A 16568-nucleotide genomic window follows, 5' to 3' on the forward strand; every position below is an offset into this window, starting at 1 on the left:
TTGAAAATGGTTTCTAACAAGGAATTTCTCCCATGTATCCTTTCTGATTTTTAACTGCTCCTCAATTAAGATTTTAATGAGTCCATGGTGATATAGGTGGGGCTCAATGTTTCCCACATTTTTCTGAACAGTGGCACTCATTTTCTTCAGACTAGCCAGCAAGAAATAAGGAAGATTGATGGTATGTTCACCCATAAAATGCATCATTATCTTTGTGTGATAAACATACATTACGCCAAATCTGCCTTCACACGTTAAAAATTTCTGAACTAGCAAAAGTAAGGCAGTCCATTCCTTTTTAATGACACTTACAGGTATTCCTTTGGTGAAGATAGTGGTATCCATACCTGGATTTTTCAACATGTTCTTCCACTCCTGGCCTTCAACAGTTCGATTTTTGAACCAACGTTCCCCAGTACGAGGCAAAGCAGTGGCTTGAGCCAAGCTGCTCTCGGTGAAAGTGAATTGTAGGTCTCCAATCTCCACAGCATTTGTTTTTCCATCAAACGACCGAGCAAAGGCCTTGGTGACTTCCTTGTGATATCCTTTGAACTTCTGAATAAATTTTAACCACTTGGCCTTCTGCAGGGCATTCTTCGTTTGCGGGTAACCGTCTAAAAACTTAGAACCTTCTGGCTCTGCTCTTAATAACTTGCCCATTTCAGTTACCAGCTCTCTTGCTGCTCTGACAGCGTTGTTCGAACACGGGAGAGAGAGCTTATACGGGAAAAACAGTGCTCAGCAGTGGGTATTACGGCTATAGCAGAATGGTTAGCAGTGGTTTTACGGCTACAACAGAATGGCCATGATGCAATTACGAAACTGGTGGTCAGGGTTTTGAACGGAGAGGTGAGGAATAGAACAGAGTATGTTCACGGTGAAACAACGTGATGAATGAAACCGGAAGTGAAAACGGTGAGGGCGTAAATAACAATGCGAAGGTGAGGTTATGCATGCGAGAGGCAGAGTTATGGATAACGGCCGAATCCCTGAACGTCGGGTGGCTGCGTCCACTTGGCTGCGGAATGAGCAATTGGAGAGCCGTGGTACAACAGTACACGTCACTCTGGTACGATGAATTAATGAGAGAGAGCAGGCCGTATTAAGTTCAAATCACAACGATTAGGGAACCGTTAGGAAGGCAGTGAGGTGGATTACGCAGCGTAATGGCTGAGGATTATGAGGAGTGGACGGGGATCTTGTTAATCATTACATTACATGCCTCCTACCACAATCCGAAAAACCATACATAAATGATATGACTGTTAGTTAGAAATTTTGAACATACCTTCGTATCATTGCATTTTGATCCCTAACCTTTGATTTATTGCTGCCTTTGTATATGCCATGTGTCCTTGCTCTTTTAATGATGCTGGTACTTTTGACTGCAGATTTTTTTCTTTTTGAAACAGAGTTTGTTTTTGTTGCAGGAACAGAGTGTATTGGCTGCGGAATCTTGATGTCAGCTGCGGAATTGGCTCCTAGCTGTGGAAATTGCAGCAACACTTTTCTGCCTGCACAAAGAGGATTAAAACAACTTTGACTGAATGGAATAGTCCTGAGAGGGACTTTATTGGTGAAAATGAGATGGAATGAATGGACTGAAAGAAAATGAGGTGGAATGAAAATGATGAAATGGATGAGATGGATGAGATGGATAGGAAAAAAAGAGAAAATATAAAGCGTCAGGTGACCCTGATTTTCACCTCATATTTTCTGCATAAGACTGCCAATCCAAGATTGGTTTTTAGGCTTATACGAGAGATTTTTTTTTTTTTTTTTTTTTTTTTATTTTTTTTTTAACTGAAAGAAACAAAGATCAGGCTGATGGAGGAGAAGAATTCTTCTCCACTAGCCTCATTGCAGAATCTTCTTGGAACAACTTAACAAATTCCTCTCTTGAGAGTGGCTTATGGTAGACTTTCAATCTATGGCCATTCACAATGAGAGGAGTCTGAAGCTCATCAATGGTCTTCACTCGAACTGCTCCATTTTTAAAGACTTCATCAATCTCATATGGCCCAAGCCAATGAGTTTGAAATTTTCCTTTGAAGTCCTTAAATTTGGAATCAAACAATAGTACCCAATCTCCTTTCTGAAACTTTCTTTCTTTGATGTGTCGATCATGCCATTTAGTTCTTTGGTGCTGAACTAGATCAGTCCTTAGAATTGCATCTTGTCTTATTTCATCTAGTTCATTTAGCTGGTCCATTCTGTGTTTTTGAGCTTCTGATAGGCTCATCCCCAATTGAACTGCCATCTTGAAGGTCTTGATTTGGAACTCAATGGGGAGCAGGACTTCCTTCCCATAAACAAGTTCATAGGGAGAATGTCCTGTTGTGTTTCTCCATGTAGTTCTATAGGCCCATAAGGCTTCAGGAAGCCTTTCCGCCCAATCTCTTCTATGAAGATGAACAGTCTTGGTGATGATGCCCTCAAGGACTTTATTGGTACATTCCACTTGACCATTTGATTGCGGATGGTATGGAGTAGATGTTCTATGCTTGATCTTGTATTCCTCCATCAGCTTCTCCATCAAGTTAGATGTAAATTGGCTTCCTTGATCTGTCACAAGTTCTCTTGGGACACCAAAACGAGTAAAAATATCCTCAAAAAGAAATTGAACAACTGAATTTTCAGTGGCAGAAGGCAATGCCTTGGCTTCTACCCACTTAGTAACATAATCAGTGCAAACCAATATATACTTCTTTTGCCTAGATGGTGGATTAATAGGTCCAACGAAATCTAGAGCCCATTTCTCAAAGGGTTCGATGCATACCTGTGGCTGTAGTGGCATTTCATTTGAAGGAGTTGGTCTCCCAACTCTTTGGCAGCTGTCACACCTTCTAACATACTGCTTTGTATCTTTAAAGAGAGAAGGCCAATAATATCCTAAAGAAAGGATTTTATAGGCTGTCCTCTTGTCAGCAAAGTGTCCGCCGCATGGTTCATCATGACATGCCTTAAGGATGTCAGGCATTTCATCTTCCCGAACACACCTTCTGATCATACAATCTGGCCCTGTTTTGAACAATTCATTAGAAATCCAAGAATAATGTGAACTCTCCTGAATGATTTTCCTTTTCTCATTAGGAAATAAGTGTGAAGGTAGCTTCCCTGTAACTAAATAATTAGCAATATCTGCATACCAAGGAGTCTTGGTAGTTACTGCAAACAAATATTCATCTGGAAACTTATCCTCTACAGGAGAATCTTCGTTAGTGTTTTGGATTCTAGACAAGAAATCAGCTACTGTGTTTTGTTTTCCTGGTCTATCTAACACAGTAATGTTGAATTCTTGTAAAAGTAAAAGCCATCTTGTAACTCTGCCATTAGTAATAGGTTTGTTCATGAGATATCTAATGGCGGAGTGATCAGTATGGACAAAAGTTTCATAGCCGGTTATGTAGTGTCTAAACTTGTTGATTGCATGAACAACGGCTAAGAATTCTTTTTCAGTCACAGTGTAATTTAACTCGGTGGGAGTCAAATTCTTGCTGGTGTAATAAATGGCATAAGGGACCAAATCTTTTTGTCCCAAAACAACTCCTAGAGCTGTATCTGAAGCATCAGTAGAAATGTGGAAAGGGAGTTTCCAATTTGGCCCTCTCAAAATGGGTGCTTCAGATATTCTAGTCTTTAAGGTTTCAAAGGTAGACTGACATTCAGGATCCCATTTGAACTCACAGTCTTTGATAAGTAATTTGAAAAGAGGAGATGCTATCTTAGTGAAGTTTTCAATAAATCTTCTGTAATATCCAGTAAACCCAAGAAAACTTCTAACATCCCTTTGGCAATTTGGAACAGGTAACTTGGAGATGACTTCTACTTTGGATCTATCAACTTTAATTCCATCTCCTGAAATATGATGTCCTAAAACAATTCCTTCAGTAAACATCATAAAACACTTTTCATGACTTAATGAAAGATTTGTTTTTTTACATCTAATTAGAACTTTTTCCAAATTTCCTAATGCTTCTTCAAATGTGTTACCATAAATTGTGAAATCATCCATGTAAACCTCTACACAATCATGAATTAGATCTGAAAAAATTCCTAGTACAACCCTTTGAAATGTAGCGGGTGCATTGCATAATCCAAAAGGAAGTACTCGGTAAGCAAAAGTTCCCCAAGGACAAGTAAATGTGGTTTTGTCTTGATCTTCAGGTGCTACCTGAATTTGATTGTAACCACTAAAACCATCCAAAAATGAGAAAAACTTTTTACCTGCTAAAGTATCTAAGACTTGATCAATAAAAGGCAAAGGAAAGTGATCCTTCAAGGTTGCTTTGTTTAATTCTCTGTAATCAATGCAAACTCTCCATTTACCATTCTTTTTAGGTACTATGACCAAGGGCGAAACCCATTGGCTATCTGAAATAGGGTAAATGAAGTTTACATTGAGTAACTTCTGGAGCTCTTCTTTCACTATCTCCCTAAGATTTGGATTCATCCTTCTTTGAGGTTGTCTGATAGGTCTACTGTTTTCCTCAATGTAAATGTGATGAATGCAAGTCTTAGGGTCTATTCCTTTCATGTCGGTATACTCCCATGCAAAAGCAGTAGAATGTCTTTGCAAGACTTTGGTTAGCTCTTCCTGTTGGAATTTTTCCAAGTTTTTATTAATGTTTAATGTTTTTCCTGGAAAGATTTCAATGGCAGAACTACCAAATTCTTCCATAGAGAAAAGAGACATTTGTCTAGATGATAGACACTCTATGTCAGAATCCAACTGAAATTGTGTAGAGTCATATTCTGAAGATGGTTCGAAATTTTTAAATGTATTCAGAATTTGACTGTCTTCACTAATCTCAGAAATGGTAAAGACAGGTTGTATAGTATCTTCATCATCAACCCACTCATTATCTCCGATTTCTGTAATTGCTTTCGCTGGAGGATACAAATTGAACTTCTTTGTTGAATTGCCATCAGAAATATACATGTCCCCAGACCTACAACTTATGAAAGCATCAGCTGTGGCCAGCCAAGGTCTTCCTAAAATAAGAGGATGTCCTCCTAGATTGTTCTTGGGAGTTAAAATCATAAAATCAACTGGATATTCCCAAGAGTCTAGGGAGACTGGAATGTCTTCCAATACACCATCAGGTTTAATGATTGATCTATCTGCAAGTTGCAGTAAAGTAGGTGTAAAGAGAAGGTTAGGAAGTTTTAACTGGTCCATGGTCTGTCTACTCATAATGTTGATAGCAGCCCCTAAGTCAATCAAAGTATTTGGTATTTCTACCCCATTGATATGTGTTTTGACAATTGGACTACCGGGGTCTACATATTTCTGCATGGTAATCTTTCCCATCATAATGTCTGCAATTTTCCCTACCAGGTGGATCTTTCTGGTATCTCTTGGTTTCCTTCCTGGTCTCTTAAGGCTCAACTCCTTTATTGTTTTTGCTAGAATGGGAATCTCTTTAATGGCTTGTAACAAGGGAATCTTGATACAGACATTCTTCAATTCATCTAGAAAATTATAGTCAGGCAACCAAATTTGCTTTTCCACTCCTTTGTCGATTTGTAACCTTTCAGGAAAAGGAGGTGTGGCTAAAGATGTAGGTTGCTCAACTATGGGAGTTGTGGGGGTTGATTCTTTTTCTTTTTCTTTTTCTGTTTGAATGTTTGGGTGTTGAAGGGATGCTTCAGAACCCTTATTAGCTCTAAGAGATTCTTCCTCAGAAATGCTTGGTTGTTGAACATTTATAGAAGGTTGATCTAAGATTTTACCTGATCTGAGTTGTACTTCATTGAGAGGAACAATCATATAGGTAGGGAATGGTTGACCTTCCATCATGTAAGCATTCTGAGGGTTCCTATTATTGGGGTTTGGCAATGGCTGAGATGGAAGTTGATTTGGCTTTTGTTGGGATTGGAGCAAGAGTTGAGAATTTTGATTTTGTGGAGGAGGTTGTTGTTGTTGAGGGAATGGCAATGATAGTTGTTGACTTTGATTTGGAAGTTGTGGAGCTTGCTGATTCTGAAAAGGTGGAGGATATTGATAGAATTGAGCAAATCTCCCATAAGGATTTTGCATGCTTTGCATCCATTCTTGAAAAGGATTTTGAGGTTGAGGCCAAGGTTGTTGCCAAGGATTCCAATTTGGTTGGGGTTGAAAATTCATAGAGTTGTTAAACCCTTGATTTTGTTGCCCCTGCCAAGGTCTCCTTGCAACAAAGCAGAGAGATTCAAGTGTATTTGGATCTTCTTGAAAGACTGCTTTGAGCCTAGGGATTGAAGGACAATCCTTGGTCTCATGAGTTTCTGAGCAAATTACACATGTTTATGCAACGTGTGCATCCAAGGGACATTCCCTTAAAGCATGTTTCTTTCTACATTTCGGGCAAAAGATGGCCAAAGCCTCGGCTTCTGTTTTCTGTTTGTTATGGATCTTAAGGGTGTCTAATTGTTCACTAAGACTCCCTAAGATATCAGTTTTAAATTCATCAAGCATATTGCCGATCTCAGCCCTACTTACTGATCCAGTTGCAGATTTATTTGCTCTGAGGAGGGAAGGATCTGTAGGCCCTTTTTGAGTTTTTGATTTGCCCCTTGAGAGATGGATACATAGCTCTGCTATATCATTGAGTGAAAGTTGAGATATATCTCCTTTCCCCATCATGTTCAAGATGTCTATCCATTCATCTCTAATGGCTTTTAGTAGGAGGGCTTTCAAGGTCTCCTCATCCAAGTTACTCATCTTTGCTCTCTTCAGGTTATATTGAAATCTTTCAAGTAAATCTTCTAAACTCTCATCTTCTTTTTGTATCATTTTAAATACCTCATCCTTGTGATTAGTAGGCATACAATAGTCCAGGTACCTATCCAAAAATGTTTGTTTCATTTCATCCCAAGACCTAATGGATTGAGTGAGTAACCCCATGAACCATTTCAAAGCTTGATCTTTCAATGTTGAAGGGAATAATTTGAGTTTTTGAGAGTCATCTAGATAGTCATAAGTTCGACACACGACTTCAAACTCAAATAGAAATGTTTCAGGGTCCTCAGTTCTTAACCCATGGAAGTTTGGAAGGACAGATGGTGATATGTTTTTCATAGTGGCTCGGGAATCCTCATCAACGATAGGAAACCCAAATGAGTTATTCCCATCTCTATTTCCTCCAATGTGACCTCTACCTCCTCCATTGTTTCCTCCTCCTCCTCCTCTACCTCTACCTCTACCACCTCCTTCCTCTGTCATAATGGTTTCCCTAGAGACTTCAGAATCTTCTGGTTCTTCTACAAAGGGTGAATGAGGAGGAATTTCTCCCTCTTCTTCAGATGATTCTACTTCTTCAATTACAATTGGTCTTTGTGTAGAAGAAAGGAAAGGATCTCTTTCTGATTCAACTTCAATAGAAGGTGTGGGAGAGTCAATTCTTGCCTCTTGAATTCCAGGAATTCTAGGGCTAGGAGTATCAGTGGGAGATGAGGGAGGTGTCTCTTGTCTATTCCTTGAAGCAGATGGACTTGTGAAAATCGAACTTCTGGCTGTAGCTAAAAACCTTCCCCTAGAATCTCTAGCTCTATGCATGTCATTTTTTTTATTTTTCCTTCAAGTCAGGCTAATAATTCTTTTTCTGATCTTCCAGGTCACACTAGGTGCAAGAAGAGAGCATACTTAAGAAACTATTAAACCAATAACTTTCTCTTTTCTGATCCTCCAGATCACTCTAGGTGCAAGAGGAGAGCATATTTTGAGAGGTTATTAATTTCCCTTTCTTGAATTTTTTTTTTTTTTTTTAATTTTTTTTTAGAATTGGCTACCTAATTTCACTTCCCCGGCAACGGCGCCAAAATGTTTGGTGAATTTAGTGTTGTCTAAATTGCTATCATTAATTGTCAACCAGGAGCTCGTAAGCTGATGAAGTGATGTGTACAGTATGTACTTAAGTAACCTTTTCTAATTCTTTTTGTCGTTTTTAGATGATGTTTATGGTTGATTTAACTTCCTAAGATGGAGTGATGGATTTATAAACAGATGAGTGTGTGTGTGTGTATGGTGATTACTAAATGCTTCTAGAACTTTTTAAAGAGAAAGCTTGAAAGTGACTTGCAATGGAATTGAAACTTCGAATGAAAGCAAAGCATTAAACAAAATGACTAATGGCACTAGTCCACTATCTATGCTGCTGATAAAAAAATAGCATCTATGTTAACTCAATGGAAAGTGAAAAACACTACTTTAACTGCAAAACTTAAATGACAAATCATAACACTTCATTCTTTCTTAACACTCTGCCTCTAGCTGTAATTGTTCATGTGAAAAACAGTTAAGAAGAAATCAGTAATATGAGTCAAAAAGCTAATCAAACCAAGCTGCCACTTAATGATATTCTGGTCCAATGAAAGTTAGATAATTATGATAAGAAGACCATCAAAAAGTTAGTAAGCGACTTGTCAAAACTTTAGAAAGTAAACTAGCAATGAAACTGCGTAAGCAAAGTAAAAATCAGCAGCTAAGACAAGACAACTTCAAATACCATCAGTGAAATGAAAACACACTATCCCGGGCTCTAACACACCTGTATAAACAAACTAATCAGTTCTAAAAAGTGCTGGAAATGTAAAGGCATGAAATCAAACTGTACATTATTATACATGATCAAAGAAATGAAAACTTGCAGAAATCAAACTATACATTATTGTACATGTGAAAATGAAAACAAAGAAAGGCAGGAAAATAAAATTAAACGCTACTGTACATAGGTTGTAATAGATGGGGGCCCTCCATCCACTCAACCAGCTAAAGATCAGCTACGCAAAGATGAGCAGAAACAATCTTCTTCTATTAAACCAGCATGTCAAAATACAGTGAAAAAGTGCTGTAACAACAGTCTTTAAAACAGAGTTTTACAACCAAAATGATTACGGCAATTACAATAATAAGAGCTAATCTTTAAGCGTTGAAGAACGCTTTATTTATAGACACAGAAGTAAACTACCTTCTGCGTAAACTAAGCAACTACAGGCCTAACTAATTAACTGCACAGCAACACGCAGGCAGCTCCGTGCACATTTAGAGGAAACGGTCATCATGGGGAGTAAATCTATGGATAGATCCTGTCCCCTGATGTCTTCGTGGCGTGGAGGAAGTGCCAGCTGTGAATCCGTGTCTCAGTTGCTCACGCAGAGCCGTGCCACCGTCTGCAACTTGACTGTTTGACCGTGGGTACTCCTGCGTTGACCGGGGGCATACGTGACTGATTTGGCCCAACCAATAGCATACGATCCATGTGGACATCCATACAAACATGCCCATGTGGCTCGTTCCTGGAGAAGACACGTGGAATATAGCAAACAACAAAAAGGCTGCGGAATCTCTGAACAGCTGCGGAATTGCTGAGTAGCTGCAGAATTGCAGAACAGCTGCGGAATTGCTGAACATGTACCAAAATTCTAAACAAACAATCAATCATTAGCACAGTCAATCAAATCATGTTAAAAGACATATAATGCAATGAATTGAACAAGTTGATGGAGGAAATGGTGTCAAAAGAGAGAAGTGAATGAGGAAAAGCTGTTGGGAGGACAGGTAAATGAGTGCAAGGTTGAGGCTCAACAGTGCGTTGGAAAAAATGAAGACGAATGGAGTCTTCAGTGATGGAATTAGATGAACACCACATATGAAAAGAGAAAACGTGATTTGTGGGATCTTATCCAGTATTACTTTCGAACTTAGGGATGTCGGAAGGAATTTTGGTAGGCATAACAAGCCAATTGGGGTCATGGAGAAGAGGATCGTTGATGAGCTGACTAAAATTAGGAAGAATCAAACTAACCATATAGGGGAGAAATGGGAGGTTAGTGACCATACCGGCAGAGGTTTCACCTGTGGGGTTACCTTGCATTTCACATAGAATTATCATGCACTTAACAGAAGATTGCCATGTAAAATCCAAACAGATAGAAACAATAAACCCATAAATTGCATGAAAATCTCATTAAAAGATCACAATGTGAGGAACAATGAGAAATGTAGTAACAAAATCTAGCTTTATTATATAGAAATATATGCCAATATAATAGCTAGAAACGACCTTCCAAGGTATGTAATAATACTGAAACTAGCCTCCAAACTGAAACACAAAATCAATCACTACCCCTGTGGATTTTGAATGAATCCAACAAGGGAAGAGATGGGTGCTCACCCACTCTCACTGAATCACCCAAGGGTTTCCTTCCTGAGGCTACTGTTGAAGTAGAGAACCAAGTTCTCAAACCTGTTAAGTTATGGTATGTTCTATGCTTAGAGTAGTTTACTTCTTTTTATTATTATTATCCATAGATTAGAAATCACATGTACAGTAAGTAAAGTGCAGATAGAACATTAAACGATTGAAAAAAAACAAGCCAAGACACGAGACACCAGATGTGGCAGCTAACTAGGGACAAACCCCAATATGGGGAAACCCTTTGATTAAATCTTCTTTTATCTTCAATAATTCAGCAGAGAGAAATAGTACAAAAATCTAATTTATATCAGCAGCAACAAACCCTAGATCAGCGGCATCAGCATCAGTGGCATCACCAACATCAGTATCATCGGCATCACCAACATCATTGGCATCACCGGCATCAGCATCATCGGCATCACCGGCATGATCGGCATCACCGACATCAGCATCAGCATCATTGGCATCACAACCATCAGCATCATCGACATCACCAGAATCACCGGCATCACTCGGATTTCCAAGTAGAGTCAACTTCACCTACTGTGCAGTTCTAAGAGAGAGTCTGATGGTCAATGCTGGTCAAAATTTTGATCTGCAGTTGCAGCCCTAAATTCTGCGTCCTTCCTTCCACACGTGTGAGAGAAGAGTCCCTTTCTGTACAGTAGGAGAAGAGCCTCTTTTCTGCGCAGGAGAGAGAGAGAGAAGTGATGAGATGTGTGTGTACAAATGAGGAAAATACCTCCTGTATTTATATACAAATGTTGATGATGAATAGATGCGTCTGTTGGGCTTCTGAGCTTGCATGAGTTGCTAGTCGGCTTGATAATTATTCCATAATCAAAATAAATTCATATCTCCATAAATACTTATTGGAATCAGATGATCTTTAGATCAATCCTACACCTCTCGACGAGAGGAATCTAGGAAAAATATTATCAGCCATGAGTAAAGTGACCCACATGGAGTTTGGCCCTAGTTGCCAATTTTAACACTCCCTCTCAACTAGTGAGAACTCCATCAGAAATTCGTCTGACCGTCACTACTATTCATTCATCAAATGCACTGCCCTGAACAACTTGATCCCTGCTCTGCTCTACTTTGCTCTGCCTTGTTATGCTTTGCTCCGCCTTGCTATGCTCTGCTTTCCCTTGCTATGCTCTACTCTGTTCTGCTCTACTCGAATTATGAAGAAGAAGAAGAATAAGTGATCGAGGATGTATCATACCATCCTCCAATGACTCAAAGTCAGTCTTAGAGTGTGTACCATTGGTCCCAGACCAGAACTCAACAGACCCGAAGTCAGTGTCATAGTGGGTACAACTCCTACCACTGGTCCCATACCAATATCATTGATCCTAGATCAATGAAGGTCATCCTAGCATAGGGAGTACGGTAGATACGACGATGCATCCATCAGTACTACTTTGGTCCCTATCCTCATTTCCCTGCTCATTGATCAGATGAGAGGTACTTCCCATGAGTCCCAGACTGCATGGGTAGGATTCCTTGACAGGAGAACTAATCATCCTGTCCACAGGAGAGCAAATCATCCTATCCAGTGGATGCCACGGAGAACTAATCATCCTGGCCCACAAGAGAGCGAATCATCCTGTTCCACAATCGCCATGGAGAACACATCATCCAGGCCTCACAAGAGAACTAATAATCCTGCTACACAATCGTCATGGAGAAAACATCATCCAGACCTCACAGGAGAACTAATCATCTTGCTACACAATTGTCATGGAGAACACATCATCCAAACCTCACAGGAGAACTAATCATCCTGCTACACAATCGTCATGGAGAACACATCATCCAGACCTCATAGGAGAACTAATCATCCTGCTACACAATCGTCATGGAGAACACATCATCCAGACCTCACAGGAGAACTAATCATCCTGCTACACAATCGTCATGGAGAACACATCATCCAGACCTCACAGGAGAACTAATCATCTTGCTACACAATCGTCATGGAGAACACATAATCCAGACCTCACAGGAGAACACATCATCCTGCTACAAAATCGTCATGGAGAACACATCATCCAGACCTACTACATAGTTGCCACGGGGTGTCACAGGGAAAGTTTTGATTCTTTTACCCTGTACACCTACACCACCGGGGGATGGTGAGTCACCCTGTGGTCATATGTCACTCCAAGAAGTACCCCGTGCCCCCCCCAGAGCTCCAAGAGCTCCATACATCATACAAGACCCTCATCAGAGGGTTTCTGAACGACACCAAGTCATTCTCGGAAAGTAAAAAATTTGACCTTTCCTAGGGGCTTTGTCAGAATGTTGGCGACCTGTTCATCTGTACCAATATGTTGGAGCCTTATAGCTCCCCGCTACACCATATCTTGAATATAGTGGTACCTGATATCAATATGCTTGGAGTGATCATGAAATACAAGATTCTCTAATAAACGAATCCCACACTGGTTATCACACAGGATCACAGTGGTATCCAATGTAAATCCAAACAGCTCACTGAAGAGCTTTTGTAACCAGACTGCCTCACAGGTGGCCATGCTAGCAGCAATATACTTTGCCTCGGCGGTGCTCAAAGCCACCAACTTCTGCTTCCTGCTCATCTAGGATATTGAAGCAGATCCCAAGGAGAAACAGTAGCCGTAAGTTCTCTTACGATCCACCACACTGCCTGCCCAATCAACATCAGTGTATCCAAGTAGTCTCACATCTCCAGTAGTGTATCTTAACCCATAAGTAATTGTGCCATGAAGATATCTCAACAGATTCTTGGCACCAATCCAAAGTATGTGGTGAGGTTCAACCATATGTTGACTCAACGTGTTGACTACGAAGCATATATGGACAGGAGTTCACTAAGAACATTAATGCTTCGACGAGTTGACGATACTCGATGGAATTTCGTAAAACAGGTCCAGCAGCGCTACCGCTTAACTTCTTAAAGTCAAGCCCCATTGGGGTAGTTACAGGCTTGCAGTCCACCATACCAAATCTTTCCAATATCTTCACCACATATTTTCCTTGAGATAGGAAAATTTCCCTTGGCTTCTGCTAGACTTCAAGACCTAGGAAATAGTGCATCAGTCCTAGGTCCTTCATTTCAAATTCAGAAGCCAACTCCCTCTTATATTTGTGAACGAGAGGGTCTGCACCTGTTAGAAAGAGGTCATCCACATACAACACCAGTATGAGAGGTTCTTCATCTTCAACCTTAGAGTAAAGGTTAGGATCGGCTTCACTCCTAGTGAATCCCAGCTTCATCAAGTAGCTATCAATCCTCTCATACTATGCTTGGGGTGCTTGCTTCAGCCCATAGAGAGCCTTCTTCAACCTGCATACATGAGATTTTCGATCATAAATCTCAAATTCTTCGGGTTGCTCCACGTAAACCTCTTCTTTGATCGAACCATGCAAGAACGCGGTCTTGACATCCATCTGATGTAGGTTCCATCCTTGTGAAGCCGCAAGGGCTATGATCAAGCGAATGGTGGTATATCTGGCAACAGGTGCAAATATCTCGTCATACTCTTTTTCTTTCGGTTCCCTGGTGTTAGCTTCTTGAGAGCTCCTCGCTGTAGGAAGATTGTTCACCTGGCTGAGAGCCATATCTTCGTCAAAGGTGACATCATGACTAATCACGACTTTCCTTTGATTGGCTACATAGATTCTATATCCCTTAGTATTTTCACTATAGCTCACGAAGATTCCTTTCTTTCCAGATACACCTAATTTATTCCTTTTCTCTTTCAGCACATGAAAATATACAGGGCTTCGAAAAATTCTAAAATGAGATATATCAGGTTTCTTACCGGTGAACATTTCTTCAAGAGTCTTGGAACCATATGCTTGATGAGGGCATCAATTTTGTACATATACGGCGGTGTTTACAGCTTCGGCCCCTAGAAACTTCAGAAGTCTTTGATCATGGAGCATGGCACGGACAACTTCCACAATCTTATGGTTCTTCCTTTTTGCCACACTATTCTGTTCAGGAGTATATGGTGTAGTAGTCTTCCTCTTAATGCCAGCCTCTTTACAAAAGTCATGAAAATCATTAGATTCATATTCAGTCCCATTATCAGTCCTTAAGATCTTGATCTTCTTTTCGGTTTGATTCTTGATCAAGGCTTTGAAGTGTCGAAACCAAGAGAACACTTCATCCTTCTTTTTCAAGAAGTATATTCAAGTCTTTTGAGAATAGTCATCTGTAAAAGTAAGGTAATATGAATATCCTCCCAAGGAGTTCACAGGCATCATACGAGATATGTCTGAGTGAACCAACTGTAATATATCAGAGATCTTGCTTTGGCTTGAGGGGAATGGTCCCCTTTTGAGCTTTCCTTCGGCACATCCCGGACATACACCTTCTTTCTCTACTCGGAATTCGGGCATCCTTGTCACCCTTTGTCTTACATCAGGTAGAGCTTTATAATGAAGGTGGGCAAACCTCTGATGCCAAAGTTCAGACTGAAGAGATGTGTCACAAGACATGACACCTAGCGGACTTCCACCGACCTGATATAATGAATCAACTCGAAACCCAAGAGTAAAGGCATCTTTAACATTGTTTTTCCATACACATACCTTGCCATTGCTGAAGGTCACCCTGTAGCCTTTGTCTTCCATTGCTGAGATGGAAATCAGGTTCTTTTTGAGGTCAGGTACATATAATATATACTGGAATTTCTAACCTTCTTGAATGGAGGCCACCAAGCACTTGTCGGTAGAGTCCCGGATGATATTATTTGTTTTGAATTCACCGGTTTTCCATTTGTTCCTGGCAGCAGTGGGTGCATTTGATGGAGGCTCAACAATATTTCCTCTCACATGGTCCAACACTCCTTGATCTTCTAAGGTTAGATCGAGAGACATATTCCATCCGTGATAGTCAGACTTCTCACGGAGCTTGTCTTTGGTAGGGAAGAGTGTTGAGGACCCCGTAGTTCTTTTAGGATAGCCTTGCCAATCTTCTCTTTGGTGATTGCTCTTGCTCTTGCTCGGGCTTTGTCTTCACCTCACCTCTGATACCGTGTTAAGTTATGGTATGTTCTATGCTTAGAGCAGTTTCATTCTTTTTATTATTATTATCCACAGATTAGAAATCACATGTACAGTGAGTAAATTGCAGATAGAAAATTAAACGATCGAAAGAAAACAAGCCAAGACACGAGACACCAGATGTGGTGGCTAACCAGGGAAAAACCCCAATATGGGGAAACCCTTTGATCAAATCTTCTTTTATCTTCAATAATTCAGTAGAGAGAAATAGTACCAAAATCTGATTTATATCAGCAGCAACAAACCCTAGATCAGTGGCATCAACATTAGCAGCATCAACATCATCTACATCACCGGAATCAATATCATTGGCATCACCGGCATCATTGGCATCACCGACGTCATCGGCATCACCGGCATCACCGACATCACCGACATCGGCATCACCGACATCACCGGCATCACCCGGATTTCCAAGGAGAGTTAACTTCACCTACTGCGTAGTTCTGAGAGAGAGTCTGATGGTCAACGTTGGTCAAACTTCTGATATGCAGTTGCAGCCCTAAATTCTGTGTCCTTCCTTCGACACGTGTGAGAGAAGAGTCCCTTTTTGCGCAATAGGAGAAGAGCCTCTTTTCTGCGCAAGAGAGAGAGAGAGATGTGATGAGATGTGTGTGTACAAATGAGGAAAAGACCTCCCGTATATATATACAAATTTTGATGATGAATAGATGCATTTGTTGGGCTTCTGAGCCTACATGAGTTGCTGGTCGGCTTGATAATTATTCCATAATCAAAATAAATTCGTATCTCCATAAATACTTATCAGAATCAGATGATATTTAGATCAATGCTACACCTCTCGACGAGAGGAATCTAGGAAAAATATTATCAACCATGAATAAAGTGACCCACATAGAGTTTGGCCCTAGTTGCCAATTTTAACATCTCCACAAAAACAATACACAAATCTAAGATTTCCCCAAATGACCTCTTCCTCCTCTTTTATAAATCTAATGGATAGATCTCCAAGCCTTTAGAGGCATCTTATTTTATTATTATTCTAGAAGCTCCTCCATTGACTTTATCTTAAGTAACCTTTTAATTTTATTTTATTTCACTTAAGTCACTTTTGGCCCATTTCCTCCAATTAATTATTTTTCATTAATTAAATGACTAATTAAAGTCATTTTTAATTAAGGAAAATGGTAAATAGCCCACCATACTCTCTTTGGCCACTATAAATTACTTCTCAGCATCCCATCCTGTAGATCTTCTAGTTTCGGTTCCAACGAGCTATTATGCTAAGTTGTTCCATCAATTAATGTCTGTGGAATGCCACCTTGAGCATAATTAATTAATTTGGGCCCATTAATAATGCTAATT

Source organism: Pinus tabuliformis, chromosome 3_2, assembly GCF_031772625.1.
Source record: "Pinus tabuliformis cultivar Carrire ecotype Pingquan chromosome 3_2, CPIR1, whole genome shotgun sequence".
In the NCBI taxonomy this organism is placed as follows: Eukaryota; Viridiplantae; Streptophyta; class Pinopsida; order Pinales; family Pinaceae; genus Pinus; species Pinus tabuliformis.